This window comes from Erpetoichthys calabaricus, chromosome 11, assembly GCF_900747795.2.
Source record: "Erpetoichthys calabaricus chromosome 11, fErpCal1.3, whole genome shotgun sequence".
In the NCBI taxonomy this organism is placed as follows: Eukaryota; Metazoa; Chordata; class Cladistia; order Polypteriformes; family Polypteridae; genus Erpetoichthys; species Erpetoichthys calabaricus.
In genome coordinates this window covers 39,668,875-39,684,892 of record NC_041404.2, presented here as the reverse complement: position 1 = coordinate 39,684,892, position 16,018 = coordinate 39,668,875, and the positions used below count along the sequence as shown (strand labels likewise).

Below are 16,018 nucleotides of genomic sequence, written 5' to 3'. Positions count from 1 at the left end.
ACACCTGTAAATGCACACTTTGAAGATCTTCTTTTTAAAAAAGCTTTGAATCCCTAACACTCTAGTTACAAACTACAGATACATATATGAAGTAATCAAACCCTACAAATATTTCAGTGTTACAAATAATACCCTGGCAAGACTGGCATGCAAACACACTTAATAGGCAGTGTCTGAGTACACCTTTAATTCAAGGAAGGCCACTTCAAATTACCCACAGTCACAATCATAACCTATGTTCTGTATAAATCTCCCAATACCTCAAAAATTCTAATCCCAACCCCTATGCAAGTAAAGCATGCTAATCTTCAAAGTTTTTTTAATCTACTGTAAGTAAATGGGATTGCTGCTGAAGGAGTCACAACATCCTGAAAGTCTGCAAATTAACTGGCTCACTGTAGTGACAAACCCCTTACTCATTACTGGAATAATTTTTTAGGGAATGGGGCTGGAATATGTGGGGGTTAGGCAATAGGGTCAGGGTTAGGATCATCTTGCATTGGTTAAAAAATATCAAGCAACAGCAAATAAATGTTAATTTAAAAAATAAGCAGGGATAGAAAGCAGACAAGTGTAACAAACACTAAGCTCTGCAAGCTTTCCAAAGTCTAATTTTATTAGTGATTCTCTCAAAGCAATGATTGAACAGTTTCTACACTTTGTCTAATATTTCATTTTTTACAAGGCAGTTGCTCCAAAAAGAAACTGCTCAGTGGGTGACCTTTGGTACGAATAATAAAAATGAGTGATACTGAAAAAGGAATTATAAAACAGACAGGCCAAATTCCTGCAGTTCTGTTTTTTTTTCTCCCAAAACCAAATAATAAAGAAAAGCCCGAAAACGTAAAGGGTATTTGCCAGCACTGCTTCAAACACTTAAAATTGTCAAATACAAAAAACTTACATTTATCACCCTATGCTTTTGCTTAGTTGATGTCACATGTTTCTTCATCACTGGAGTCAACTTACCACCTTACACACCTGGGGCATGAGATTTATTTGCAGTGAAGTGTTTGTTGAAATACAAATTTGCACTATTTGTCTAAATAAGAAAGCACTACTTGTTTAATTGGAAGAAAGTAACTTGTACTTCTCTAAATAAAATAGGCTACTGGTGCCACTATTTAAATGTGTTTTATTTTACCAATTTGTTTTAAATGTTTGTTTAAATGAGGGGGGAAAAAACAAACTGAAACAATACCTTATCCTCAAACATCCTGCTCCACAACCCACCAAAGGTCTAACCGTCTTCCACTGGTTATGTATTTTGGTTAGTTACACAAACAAGATAAATGGCTTACCAGCCCTACACCCGTACTGCCGGCTAAACGTTCAGCTAAGATTTCCTGTATGATTAGGCCGTGTGGGGTGCATACTACACCAAGTTCGCTAGCAAGACAGTTAGGGAATATTCACAGCCTTCTTAAGGTCTCTTACCTTTAAGAGACCTATTTTTAGCAAACAAAGCAAATACTACTAAAAAAAGTTAATAACTTTTGGATTTCAACAAATTTCCATAATTTGATCATTTATAACAGTCAGCAGCTTAATCAAGACCAGGTTGCCTAGTCAGAAACCTAGCAACAGACTGGCTGTTGTGTGGAAAATGTAAAAGGCTCAGCAACAGCAGACTAACAACAAAGAATGAAATCATGGCACGCATGAAATGTGGAACACAAAGCCAAAATATCCTTTGCTGTCAGGAAAGGAGCCCAGTCAGACCAGTTAGTGACAACGTCAATGTGGACTTTTTCCAACTACATTCAGTTTGGTTCAGCGTCACTAAAATATTTCAACATTCTCCTCTTGGGCAGTGCTATATCTCAGGCTGTTTTGTGAGCTCTTGTACTATATACAAACCTTCATAACACACATACAACTCAAAAACTACTAAATGACATTTTCACCTGACATGGCCAAGTTTCACCAATTTTAAACAACCTGAATGCAAGTCATCCTAATCATAAATTAAATACAAATAATTTGCAGCACTCCTTGAACTGAAACGTTCATTTAATTAAACTCACAATAACTTTTAAAAAAAGTCAAACCAGCTATTTTTACACTTGGGTGTATTATGTAAAACAATAACATCCATCTTAAAGGAAACCTAGCAAAAAGTAAAAATTTCTAAGACCACTTAATCCAGTTTAGGGTTATGGTGAGGCCAAAGCCTATCCCAATATCTTTGTGCACAAGGTAGGAACCACTGCTGAATGTGGCGCAAGCCTGTCAAAAGGCAATCTCACACAACACTCCCAACTAACTTAAAATCACCAGTTAATAAATAAACATTTAATGACATTTGTAAAATTTTATTGTACTACCACAATAACAAAATTTGTTTTAAATCAATATAAAAAAACACTGATGACAAGATGTAAACTTCTTTACTTTGTTTACAGAACATTACTCTTCCCTTTTACAAATGATTTCACTGCTTTAAGTATTTGCAATTGATGACTAAAATTTAGTCAAACAAATGACTAAAATTTCAATTACTTGTTTCAATCAACGAAAAGATTCTAATACATACAGAATATTTATTTAACTTTCTTATGGAGCTACATTATATACTGATGAAGCATCAGCACATATGATGACATGCTCATAAATACACTTTCACTAAATGACACAAAGCAAGTTTCTAAATTATCTAAACATGCACAAAGCATTGATATTTTAAGTCACCAAAGGCCTCATGAATAACGTCGTATGCAGAATTTGCACTATAACATGATATAAGCACAAAAGCGGAAATGAGCTTACACACAAAAAATCCAGATGCAAAAATATGTGCGAACGGCAACTTCCACGTTCTTCCGCTCCATAAATCCCGGTCAGCGTGAAAAGTAACGCACGTGCACACACCTGCTGTCCCGCTCCAACTCCTCCCAGAATTATGCCTCTTTGAATATGCAAATCAATATAAATAGCCCTTAAGCTCAGCCTTCTGTGAAAAGACAATGGCAAAAGTACGAGGGAAAATAGCAAATACCAAGTGGAGGCAAGGAAAAACGTACTATTTGTTGGTTTAAACAGTGGTATAAACAACAAAAGGAAGTTGATCGAGTGACAGAGTGTTGGAGAAACTCGAAAGCTCAAGTTCACAAAGTTGCACAGTGCCTGAAATAAAAAAAGTTGTCAGATATCAAAGTCGCCGTGAAAAGGCGAGTCGTAGCCCACTGTCTGAGTGTCATATGAAAGCTTATTAGGGTACAGACGAAAAAAAAAGGCACAGTGTGAGAAAAGCACAAAATGTCAACTTTAATCTCGAAATTTCCGTTTTAATCACGTAGTTTATTTGGTCATCCATATTACTAAACGAGTATAGTAAACCGGATATGGACGCAGGGACCTGCCCGTGGACGCAGAAGACATAGTGCGCAGGTGCCACACAAAGCCCCCCTCCAACTAACAGAAATCGCAGGAGACATGGTGCGCAGGCGCCACACAAAGCCCCCCTCCACTAACAGAAATAAGAAATGAGGCAAAGCGCCCATAGTACACAAAAAAAAAAAAGGAGTCAGACGCAGGCGCCACACAAAGCCCATAGCACATAGCACATAAAAAAGAGGAGTCAGACCCACGCCCCAGAGTGAAACGGGACAGACTACGGAGTACACACACTAACATAAATAAGAAATGAGACAAAAAAGCCCCCCTCCACTAACAGAAATAAGAAATGAGGCAACGCGCCCATAGCACACAAAAAAGAGGAGTCAGACGCAGGCGCCACACAAAGCCCATAGCACACAAAAAAGAGGAGTCAGACGCAGGCACCACACAAAGCCCATAGCACACAAAAAAGAGGAGTCAGACCCACGCCCCAGAGTGAAACGGGACAGACTACGGAGTACACACACTAACATAAATAAGAATTCAGGCAACGCGCCCATAGCACACAAAAAAGAGGAGTCAGACCCACGCCCCCAAGTAAAACGGGACAGACTACGGAGTCCACAAAGGGTCACCCATCAAGCCCGAGATTACCGCTCAAAAACGAAAGAGCAACCGCAAGCAAACACCCGACATCATACAGAAACCCCACAAATACGGACAAAACAACATATTTGAATCACATTGTCCCCGCCCCACAGTGAAACGGGACATACTACGGAGTCCGCAAAGGTTCACAAATCAAGCCCGAGATGGTACGGAAAAAGAGGAGTCACCCCCCCACACCAGAGTAAAACGGGACAGACTACGGAGTCCACAAAGGGTCACACATCAACCCTGAGATATTACGGAAAGCGAATTGTGTTACGGAAAATGGCAGATACTACGATAGGAGCATTCGCCTACAACGCGCATCTGAAATCAACATACACACTACACAGCATAATCCACGCACTTCTAAAAAACCGCACGCGGACACCCGACGTCATACATAAACAACAAGAAACCGGACTACACTACATATTGGAATCACATTACAGTGATCCAATATTAACAGGACAACCACAGATAACACAGCCGCAACACCTGATGGGTAATAAGAAGAAGAAACGAACGCTCCGTATTAAACATACGTCATCTGAACACGTACAAACTATACAGCATAGGTCAATCTCATTACAGTGATGCACTATTAACCGTACAACCACAGAAAACGCTCCCTATTAACAGTAAGTGCGATCATCCTTATTTCTTATCCATATTACTAACGATAAAAAACAAACAAGTCATGAATTCACGATCACGGGTGCAAAACGATACTGCTCAAGTAACGGGACCACAAAGACACACTAAAAAAAACAATAAACGTGGGCGCCTACAACGCGCTTCTGAAACCGCGGAAGAAAAACTGTCTCGGCTCCAAAAACGAAAAGCTCGACTAACACAGGTACAGAAACGACCCCAAATGGACAGATACAATAAATGTAGACGCATGCAGCGCGCATCTCAAACTGCAGAAGCAAAGCAGGCACGGGTTCAAAAGGAAAGAGCTCGAGTGACAGACATACAAAAACGGGACCGACGGGAAAAAATCAATGAACGCAGACGTCTACAACACGCGTCTCATTGGAATTAATGAATGTCATTTGCAATCATTGTCATTCACTTAACTTCCCTGAAGAAACAACTGGCAATACAACTAATGAGTTTACACATTGTTGTCAAAAGGGTCAAGTTAGACTGCCTCCTTTACATGAATATCCTGAATATCTACGGAAACTTCTAACTAACAATGTACCTGAAAGTAAAAACTTTATGAACTGCATTAGATCCTACAATAGTTCATTTGCTTTTGCATCTACCGGAGTAAATATCAGGCCACCAGCTGTCAATGGCCCATACTGCTTTCACGTATGTGGACAAATATTACATCGCATTGGAACAGTGCACCCTGAAACAAATCACGAACGCAAATTTGCAGAAATATACATCTTAGATCCAGATGACACAATCTATCAACGAATGAACCTTCCTGAAAACAAACAATGCACGGACCTTATAATGAGAAACGTCACTAGGTTCATAAACACTCACCCATTAGCTAAGTGTATAAAAATGCTACATGAGGTTGAAAGAGAAGCCAATACAAAAGCAACCTACGGCTGCCCGGCAGGCACGGATTCAAAACGCCGGGGGTAGGCGAGCGAAGCGAGCAGGGGGCGGAGCCCCCTTGTTAAAGTAGAACATCATAAACTTCATCTTAAAATCGTTTAATTTACTAGTTTCTCAAATCCCATCGTAACTAAAGTAGCACGTTAAATGCTTTGTTTTGTATTTGATCTGTGTGTGTGAATCACTACGTGCTTCCGGGCTTTCTCTTCCTCCGACAGGATACAGAATCCATTACATTTGTAATATTACAGCTAACTGAATAATTAAAATACTGAGATGGACACATGATATTTTCATGATGATAGGAGTTAAAGCATGTTATTAAACATGGGAACACAGTGGCGCAGTGATTGTTCATGTCTCACGCAAGATTCTTGCTGCGCCGTGTGCGACCTTAAATGAAATACTTTATTGTAGCAGTACTGTCTCTTTCAAATGTGCTAACCTCCAATTCCTGTCCTTACTTTTTTTTCTCCAAATACCCAATCGCCACACAACCAGCTCTGTAATAGATGTTAAGCCATTTGTAAGCTTAGAATGCTGATTCTTCAAAACTTTTAAGGAACACTGAAATATCCTCGTAATGTTTAATTATTCTATCCACCTATCCTTCCAGTGTCGCGCCAGCCACAGCAAGAATACAGCACGAGGCAGGAACAATCCGTGAATGAAGTTCCAGCTCCTCGATAGCGCTGCGGAACCGTGTAGTTAAAGTTTTATCTGTATAATGTAATAAACATATTTTGCTGCATTTCATCTTTAAAATGATATCGTCATCATATGTAAATATGCGCTTTATAAAGTGGCTCAGGTTGTGCAATATTGTAACTGTATCGCAAGTTTACAGTGAGGTAATTGTACTTATAAGTACAAACAGTTCTACAAGGAGCACTTGATGGACTGATCGAGTGTGTTTATAGAGTTCTTGGGATGAAACTGTGAACCGCGAGGTCAGTACAGGAAAGACTCTGAAGCATTTGTTGGATGAGAGCAGTTCAAAGCTGCTGTATACCGATAACCCTCTTTCTGATCAGCTGCTGTACAGCTGTGATTCACACTCAGATACAGTGATATAAATACTCAGAGAGGTGCAGTGAGAGTAATATGGAAAAAGATGATCCGATGTGGCAACCCCTAACGGGAGCAGCTGAAAGACAAAGAAGAAGGTGTAGTGAGAGTAACAATGCTAAAGCAGTTAACGGTATTTGGAACAGTTTGACCATTCTGTGGACCATTATATTGTTACAGGTTAATTACAATCAGATGCATTAAACTAATAAACAATATGCAGTTAATTTCAGTGTATTTATGAAGCCGCGTCAGGGATGTGGATCTAAAAAAGAAAGATAAACCACACAGGAACAGTAGCACTGCTTTGACGCTGGGTGCTGCCAGTCTGCAAAACCGAGCGGAGAACTTGAAAACGACAGGGTATGAGCTACTATGGAAATGTGCGTGGCTTTACACCAAGTTTAGGTTTTATACATTGCGATTTGAACGTGGAAACGTTCTTACACAACATTTTTGTGAGTACGCACCATTTATACATGAGGCCCCAGGAGTCTACTTAATTTTGATGTAGAGTGCAGGAAGTCAATGGTACAAGGCATGGCAGGTACAGTACTACTCACAAAACAGTTTTAAATTGAACTCAGACAGATGAAAAACTGAGCCTAGCTGAAAATTAACACTAACCTTTCAGTTTTAAAATTACCCACCAGATGAAGATCTGAGCCTAGCCAAACAAATTAATAACATTCATTGAAGTTCAAATGCAAAATAATCACTTGGCCATTAGTGAGTGAATAGGTGGAGAACTGTCACAATTCCATTGTACTTTGTGACCAGGTGCATTCGCCAAAGGCATGTCTTATATGTCCTGGTGCTGTGAAACATATTACACTACCGGGCTTGTAATTAATTTTTGAAATTTGGTTTTGGGTTTGTTGGGGTGGAGTGAGTCTGATGGGGGAATTGCTCCCTTAAAGTTAACACAAAGGGAGACTTTAGACTCTGGAGAGGGAAAGAAAGTCAGTGTGGGTGTTGTCAAAGCCCAACAGTTTAAAAAGCATTTTGATTTTAATATTTAAGGCATTTTTGAATGACAATTTATTCTTTCAGATGTTACCAGTAGTTTAAAATAGTACTAAAGTTGAGCAGATAAAGTTATGAGTCCGTCAATTCAAATAACTTATTTCAGGTATTTTCACTTTAAATAATTCTTTAATTTCCTTTGCGTTTTTGGCCGAAACATGATACTTGTTAAGGAAATATTGCATCAGCAGAGTGATTCAATAAAAGAGAATGTAACATAGGCCGAGAAAAAAAAAGTACTTTTTGTTTCTTAACCTTTACCCTATTGTTTTTCTCATTTTCTGCAGCTTTATGAGAGTTGAGCAGTCAATACAAGGCTGTGTGAATGCTGTTAACTTGAGAAACGTAGTTAAAATGTAATTAATGCAGTCTTGGATTGACTGACAAGCACCGTCATGTTATTGCTCCAGCATAGTGGGTTTAAATCCAGCAGTTGATTATCTGTGTGGAGTTTGAATGTTCTCTTTTTGTATCTCTGCTTTGCTTTTTCCTGAATTGGAGAAAGCGGATTTGAGAAGGACAATAACTATTATTAGTTTGCTTTGAGATTACCATTAACTGTTGCTGAAACCGATCAGCATTTCTGAAAGACATAAGAAAGCATAAAAAAAAAAGAATTGTGGCATAGAAAAAGCAGTCATGCAAGCTCCTCAATTTTCTGCTGGATTGTCCTTGTCAGAGTTAGAGCGGCGGCAACCTTCTACAATTACCACTGAGCACTGTTTGTGAGTATCACTGGTTTTTGCTTTTCAGATTCAGGTACAAATGCAGTCAGGCCAATAAAAACATTTTAAAGAGCTAATGACTGTATGTTTCATTAAATTTCTCAACACAGACAAAAATGGGCAGCAGTCGATTTGTCAAATATAAAAAAAGAATGAACCTGAATACAAATTCACTAACCCGGAACTTCTTCGTTACTGGTTTGCAAAAATACACTTCAGCCTATTTTTGCCTTCAATGTAACAAAGTATAGTTGAGTTTTAGCCCTATTCCAATGATATTAATTTTACACCAGGAAGTGGAATAAAGTAATCATTACCAGAGAACATAAATCATTACAGAGGACACCTGTAATTTTAGTCCTGCCTGAAATAGTTAATTAGCAGCAAAAACTGGTCACTTATTAAGAAAAGAGTTAGAATGAAAACTGGTCTAAATAGATCTTAAAAATTACGATGGTCCTCAGGTAATTATTACTTTACAACATCTCCTTGTGTAAAACTAATCCTGTTGGAGCCTAGTCCGAATATAAAGGAAAAAAAGAAAGGCACCCCAAGCCCCATACCCTCCACTCCTCCTACACACTTGTGCAACTCCATTGAACTGCCAATTGTCATATTCCACAGCTACAATTTCTTGTCAAGAGCAATGGCAACATGAAGGTGACATCTTATGCATGCGATCTAATCAAGATGTAAACCATGAAAAAAAAAAAACAAATTCCTAAGTAACAAATTTTCCATAAATATTAACAATGATTTTGAAAAATGATGTTGACTATTCTTGCAACAAGTAAGAAAAAGCATTACCAAACAAAATGTGCTGGAAATTTGCATATTTAAATTTAGACTTTGCAAGAATAACTAACTTGTGCGGGATATGCACAATCCTGCACTAAATTTCAAGCCCTATTTACCACCAGCTATTTGCCAACAGAACCAAAAGGATCCAAAGAGATTATAACAATAAGCAACAGTCTGATTCACTTAGGTGTGTTTAATAAAATAATGAGTTTATGAATCATGAGTTTATATAAACATAACATCCCTTTTCATTGTTACACAGATACCCAAATCTACAGAACTGTGAAGCCCAATGATAAGGATACTCTCACTACTTTCTTTAAGGCAGCGTTGCATTAGACAACTTTTCCAGACCAGTAATTGTCAGTCTTAGCCTTCACTTAGTCAGTTGGATGCAACGTGACATACCGAATGACTGAGACCAACTAGTCTGTGACTGGATAGGATAACATCAAAGAGGTTTAATTTTCTTATTGGTCTGAGTGGCCTGCTGTTAGCATTTGAGGGCTGAAAACTAATAAGCGTTCAGATGGTAGTACAATGCATACAGCATTGTGAGGAAGAATAAGGAGCACCCATGAGTTGAATCAAGTATGTCTAATGTCTTGTGTTTTATGTACTAAATCAGAATGGGGGAAAAAGAAAAAAGGGCAGAGATTGTAGCTAAATGCACCACAGCCATTAACCCTTCACACAGCTCTGGCTCCATGAGGCAGCACAGGGACTGTGGACCTCACAAAAAGAAGAGCAGCTCATCTGGTTGATGTCTCATATTTTAAATACCATAACAGAATGGGTAAAAAAATAAAAGGCAGAGACAGTGGTAGGACTTGCTTCAGCTGTTAACACTTTATATAGAACTGGCTCCATCAGGCAGTAAACTATTGGCAGTAAGAAAAAGGGGCGAGCACAGCTGTGCTGGAAGATCAACGCTCAGTTTGTAAATGTGACATAGGCTGTAACTTTCAGATGTTTAAATTGAAGTGGTGCAGCAACAAGATCAGCGACTGTGATTTGCATATCTGATATTACACTAAAACAAAAACTCACGTAATGTGACATTGGCTTTAGCTGCCTTGAGGATACCAAACATTGGATAACATCATATTTTCTTCAGATTTACAAATCAAAAACAAAGATTATTAATTTCTGGCCTTTCATCCTGTATTAATGAAAAGAAATCTTGGCATCCACTAACTTCACAGATGAGGTCTTGCATTAGAAACCTTGGCATTAACTTTTACTCAATCACTAAACTATTTCTATCTTCTAATGATCTACAAAACCTTACCCTGATTTTGCTTAATCTCACTTTGAGCACTTTAAATCCTATAATAATGCCTGTCACTCATCTCTACCCTGAAAACAAATTCAAAATGCTGCCGCCACAGTCTTAAATGCCAATAATAAAAAAAAAAAGACACATTAGAACCGTGTTAGCTTCTTTGGCACTTTGTGAAATACAGGGTGCATTTTAAGATTATACTGTTTGTGTTCAAAGCCTTGCACGAGTCTGCTCCTACATACCATAATGATCTCCACTGTTCTTACTCATCCACCAGGTCTCTCAGATCTTTCCAATCAATTATTTCAACATGTTTCATGCATACGTTTGAAGCTTTGGGACGACTGTGCCTTCGCTTTAGTTAGTTCTCAGCTATGGAACAGAACAGCCTGTCCCTCACAATAAGATCAGCCCGTACAATTGATCATTTTAAATCACACTCAGAAACCTTGTAGTTTTAACTCATATTTACTAACGGACCTGTACAAAAGATGTATCGATGACGGAATTGGTGGTGTTGCCTCTTGTTCTAGAAGTCAGCAACAGAAATTCATTAAAGATTTACTTAGGTTCCATCTCACTCACAGTAGACCACATAACATCCACTCTAAGAAGAACCCCAATATTAAAACCTGCATTTCGCTATTCTCCCCATTCCACCGTAATTTATGTTAGATAGAATGCCCCGTGGGGCTGGGCAGTCTTGTGGCCTCGGAACCCCTGTAGATTGTTTGTTCTCTCTCACTCTAGTCTTCTGGAGTTTTTTTTTTTTTTCTCCTTTCTGTCCTCCTGGCCATCGGACCTTACTGCATTCTTTGTTACTTAGTATTTATTGCCTAATCTTATTTTTAGGTTTTTCTTTCTTCATCTTGTAAAGCACTTTGAGCTACATCATTTTTATGAAAATGTGCTATATAAATAATTGATGATGTTGTTGTTAACTCACTGTCCCACGTCATTACACAGTTGCCCATTTTGCAGACTGATCCTTCTACTGGAGCATCTTTTTCTAACCACACCATTTTCCTTCCGTTGATCGCCTAACCTGTGCAAACTTCTCTATACCTCACTTCAGAGAGGTGAGCCACATTTCCCACCAAGCACTTTTAGCTATAAAAGAACCAGTGTCATTTGCACATACAGTATGTCACCAACAACACCACTATATCTCACCCCTTTGGTAAATTCAATATTAACCCATCTAATTTACTATACTTAATTGTTTCTGAGAACATGTTCAATCTGTTTAATGAAAATTAAAGACCTTACAAAGCCTATAGTAGAACACTTTACATCCCTTGATCATAACTTTCTCCAGTCCTGTTCAGCCTATATACATCAGACTTCCAATACAACGCGGAGTCCTGCCATGTGCAAAGGTTCACTGACAACACTGCTATCGTGGGCTGCATCAGGAGTGGGCAGGAGGAGGAGTATAGGAACCTAATCAAGGACTTTGTTAAATGGTGCGACTGAAACCACCTACACCTGAACACCAGCAAAACCAAGGAGATGGTGGTGTATTTTAGGAGGCCCAGGCCCCTCCTGGACCCCGTGATCATCAGAGGTGACTGTGTGCAGAGGGTGCAGACCTATAAATACCTGGGAGTGCAGCTGGATGATAAATTGGACTGGACTGCCAATACTGATGCTCTGTGCAAGAGAGGATAGAGCCCACTATACTTCCTTAGAAGGCTGGCGTTTTTCAACATCTGCAATGAGATGCTGCAGATGTTCTATCAGACGGTTGTGGTGAGCGCCCTCTTCTACGCGGTGGTGTGCTGGAGAGGCAGCATAAAGAAGAAGGACACCTCACGCCTGAACAAACTGGTGAGGAAGGCAGGCTCTATTGTAGGCACAGAGCTGGACAGTTTGACATCTGTGGCAGAGCGACGGGCACTGAGCAGGCTCCTATCAATCATGGAGAATCCACTACATCCACTGAACAGTATCATCTCCAGACAGAGGTGCAGCTTCAGCGACAGACTGCTGTCACTGTCCTGCTCCACTGACAGACTTAGGAGCTCTTTCCTCCCCCACACTATGGAACTCTTCAATTCCACTCGGGGGGATAAACGTTAACATTATACAAAGTTACTGTCTGTTATACCTGCATTTTTATCACTCCTTAATTTAATATTGTTTTTTATCAATATGCTGCTGCTGGAGTATGTGAATTTCCCTTTGGGATTAATAAAGTATCTATCTATCGATCCATCCATCCACACTGGTCTGTGTTCTTTCAAGGGCTTCAAAATGCTTTTCAAAGAACAACCGAATAACCTAAACTCATTTTTAGCTTTGCATCACATATTTCTCCAGGTTTTAATGACCGACTAACTTCTTAATCTCTCCCTTCATCTTCTCTAAAAGCACCCTATTAACACCAAAACTCACTTTTACTCTCTTCACCTATCCTGGTTTTGTTCTCACTCTTCCCCACCTATATTGGTTACCTGTTTTTTCTAACTCTGTGGCACAAAGAAATAACTTTTATTCTTTATGTGTGTGTGTGTGTATATATATATATATATATATATATATATATATATATAGATATATGTAATTATACACACTCTCTATATATTTTATAGCTGTTAAGTGTCGGGCATTGCTTTTAGCGCTGCGTTACTTTTGCCGTTTGTTCCTTTTATCCTATTATCTGTTTTCTTATCAGTCCTCGATTTTATTGTACTAAGACACTTAAGTCAGCTTTCAGTTGTTTTAAAAGTACTATATAACTCCATTTTTGACTTGACTTCTAGCGAGCCAAATGGAATCATGTGAGAAAGCGACTAGGCTGGAAAAGACCGGAAGCACGGTCTCACATGTCAAAACCCTCCAAGGATGATGCGGGTCACATATGGAGGGTATGACATTTGATTTAGACTTACGCCAATAGGTTACAGTGCTGAATATAATAGATATGAATACACGTTATTTGGAAAGGTTCTAAAGTCAAGGGTTTCAAAATGATGTCGAACCGAATAGGTTACAAAAGTAAACATACAGTATGTGTTGGGACATAAAAGTCTACGAATATATCAGTTCTGCACTCTCATAAGTGTTGATTTTGTGCACTGTGGTTTAATGCTTGCGAATACACTTTGCGTGGCCGAGCAATAAAGGGTTTTCGATCGGTGACTGACAAATATATCATTTAATTAATCCATACCGCTACGTAATGCCCTGCCCTTTCCAGATGTTCCACAGTCAACGGCCAAGCCATCTTTCGATTTCGGCTTGATATGGCGTGTCGGACACCAAGCGGCCTTAATACACTGAAGGATTACTGCGTGTGACCTGGAGCCGCGTGTCTACAAAACTGACATATAACTGATCCACTGTCGCAAAGGCCTAGGACAGGAAAGTCATAAGGCATGCAAGAGTACGGCGTTTTCGAACCACACCCCTCTCAAAAGGGCTTTCAAATAGGCGCCACTCTATCTACTTATCAGGGCTTCTCTTTCAACGAAAAAAACGAGCGCCCATTGGCGACGCTAGACTAAAAAAAAACTATGAAGGTACCCGCCACCGTTAAACAGGAGTCATTTAATTGATGCGGATGCTTTGCTAACAAAATATCACTAATCAATCGAGGATAAGATAAAAGAATGCTGAACTGATGAAAACAGTTTGTTTGGTTTTTGCCTGCAACAGACTCCCCGAAAGCTTACTCACCAGCTCCCCTTCAACTGTAACCACCTGGAACTGCCACTCGTCACGTGTGAGGCGCACAGAAAGCCTCGCAACGAAAGCCCGCCCTTAGTCTCTTCTGGTTGGATACAGTGAATGTATTTGCATTTTCCACGCCTATAATTTCTATTTTGATAGGATAAAACCCACGTCGTTTAGAAGTAACAACCGGAAATCACGGCCTACACCTCGTGGATGGCGCTGGTTGGTCGAGAAGTAAAAGGAAACAATGCGGGATTGGCGGTTACGGGACAGATGAATTCACTGACGGAACGGCTTGTGATGCGTGTGGCCAAGAAAACGCGAGAAAAGTGCACTGTGCCTGCAGTGTTATAATGGAGGAGGATTGTCTGAGGATGCGACTTGGGCACGTGGACGGTGACATTGATGATACGTGTTATAAAATTATAAAACATACAGCCTATCCATGTTATTTCGGTTGTTTGTAAATTCCATTATTTTAAAATCGAATCTACCATTTTTCAGCTAGGTTTCCAATACTCTGAATTGGAATGACAGTTGAAGATTATATACAATCTGAATTATATCCATGTTACTAATTTTTTATTTTAATTATTACCAGCTGTGTTACCCGGTCAATGGCCTCAGTTGTAGTGCCGTCGGTTAAGCTGATATATCAGAAGTACTATATAAATAAACTAAATACTTTTTGTATAGTGTTTTGTTTATTTATTTATTTTACTATGGGCTATTACAATTGGCAGAATGTGTGGTGTTGCGGATAAGGCTTTGGATGGAAAATCCTGAGGGTGGAGGTTCAAGTCCTGCTACTGGCACTCTGTGACAATGAGCAAGTCACTTCATCTGTCTGTATTCCAACTGGAGAAACAAAAGAAATGTAACCAGTTGTATCTCAGATGTTGTAAGTTGCCTTGGATAAATAATATATTATTTATATTATGTGTAGCGCACCTGATATCAATGCAAAAAGACTAAGGTTCAAGTCTGTAGAGTCCTGGTGCTTCCTGTCTTGCTATATGGTTGCGAGGCATAGACGCTATCCAGTGACCTGAGACAAAGACTGGACTCCTTTGGTACCGCAGGTTTGACTTTGTGTCAAATGAGCAGTTGGTCCCGGAGTCCCGAATGAGGCACATTACCTGCATTGTGAGGGAGCATCAGTTACGTTACTACGGCCATGTGACGCGATTCCCAGAGGGTGATCCTAAGGACCCGAGTGGCTGGAAAAGGTCAAGGAGACACCAATGTAATACCTGGATGTGGTAGATAGAGGGTCATTTCCGGAGGGTGGGACTGGACCACGTGTCTGTGGTTGGGGGTGCAACCAGGATCCCAAGCTGTTTCATCCTGTGGTGGGTGCTGCAACACACTGTAACAGTGCATGCTCCGCAACCTGACCTGACCTATATATTATAAAGTAATATAATATTGGCTCAGTAGAGCTGCTTCAATTTGGTACCATTCAGAGCATTCTGATAAACTGCATCACCATGTGGTTTGGGAACTGCAGTGTCTCTGATCGCAAGGTCAGATAGTGCACGTGGAAGAAAGATCATTGGGACCTCTCTGTCCTCCATTAAGGACATCTTTATTAACTGTTGCATCCACACAGGCTACAGTATTATGGAGGATCACTCCCACCCCTCATATGGTCTCTTTGTCCCAATTCTTTTTGGCAGAAGCTTCTGTAGCATCCAAACCAGTTCTGCTAGGTTCTGCAATGGCTTACTTATTTAGTACAGTATACTTTTGCATTACACTTGTCCTGTGTTCATGTACATTGCACGGCGCAGGCTGTTGTTTCGTGCCACTGTATGCTGCAATACGATGTATGGATGGTATGACAATAAAGCCACTTGACTTA

At 39.7% G+C, this 16,018-nt stretch overlaps 1 protein-coding gene across 2 annotated transcripts in view; it reads right to left on the bottom strand.

Annotated features, from left to right (window-relative positions):
* canx (calnexin) overlaps positions 1-14,264 on the bottom strand; it is a 43,052-nt gene extending 28,788 nt beyond the window's left edge. For both annotated transcript variants that reach the window (XM_028812983.2, XM_028812984.2), the window contains exon 1: positions 14,158-14,264. The gene's annotated coding sequence lies outside the window, so the exon portion shown is untranslated. The remainder of the gene's footprint in view (positions 1-14,157) is intronic.
* Positions 14,265-16,018: the final 1,754 nt, after the last annotated feature.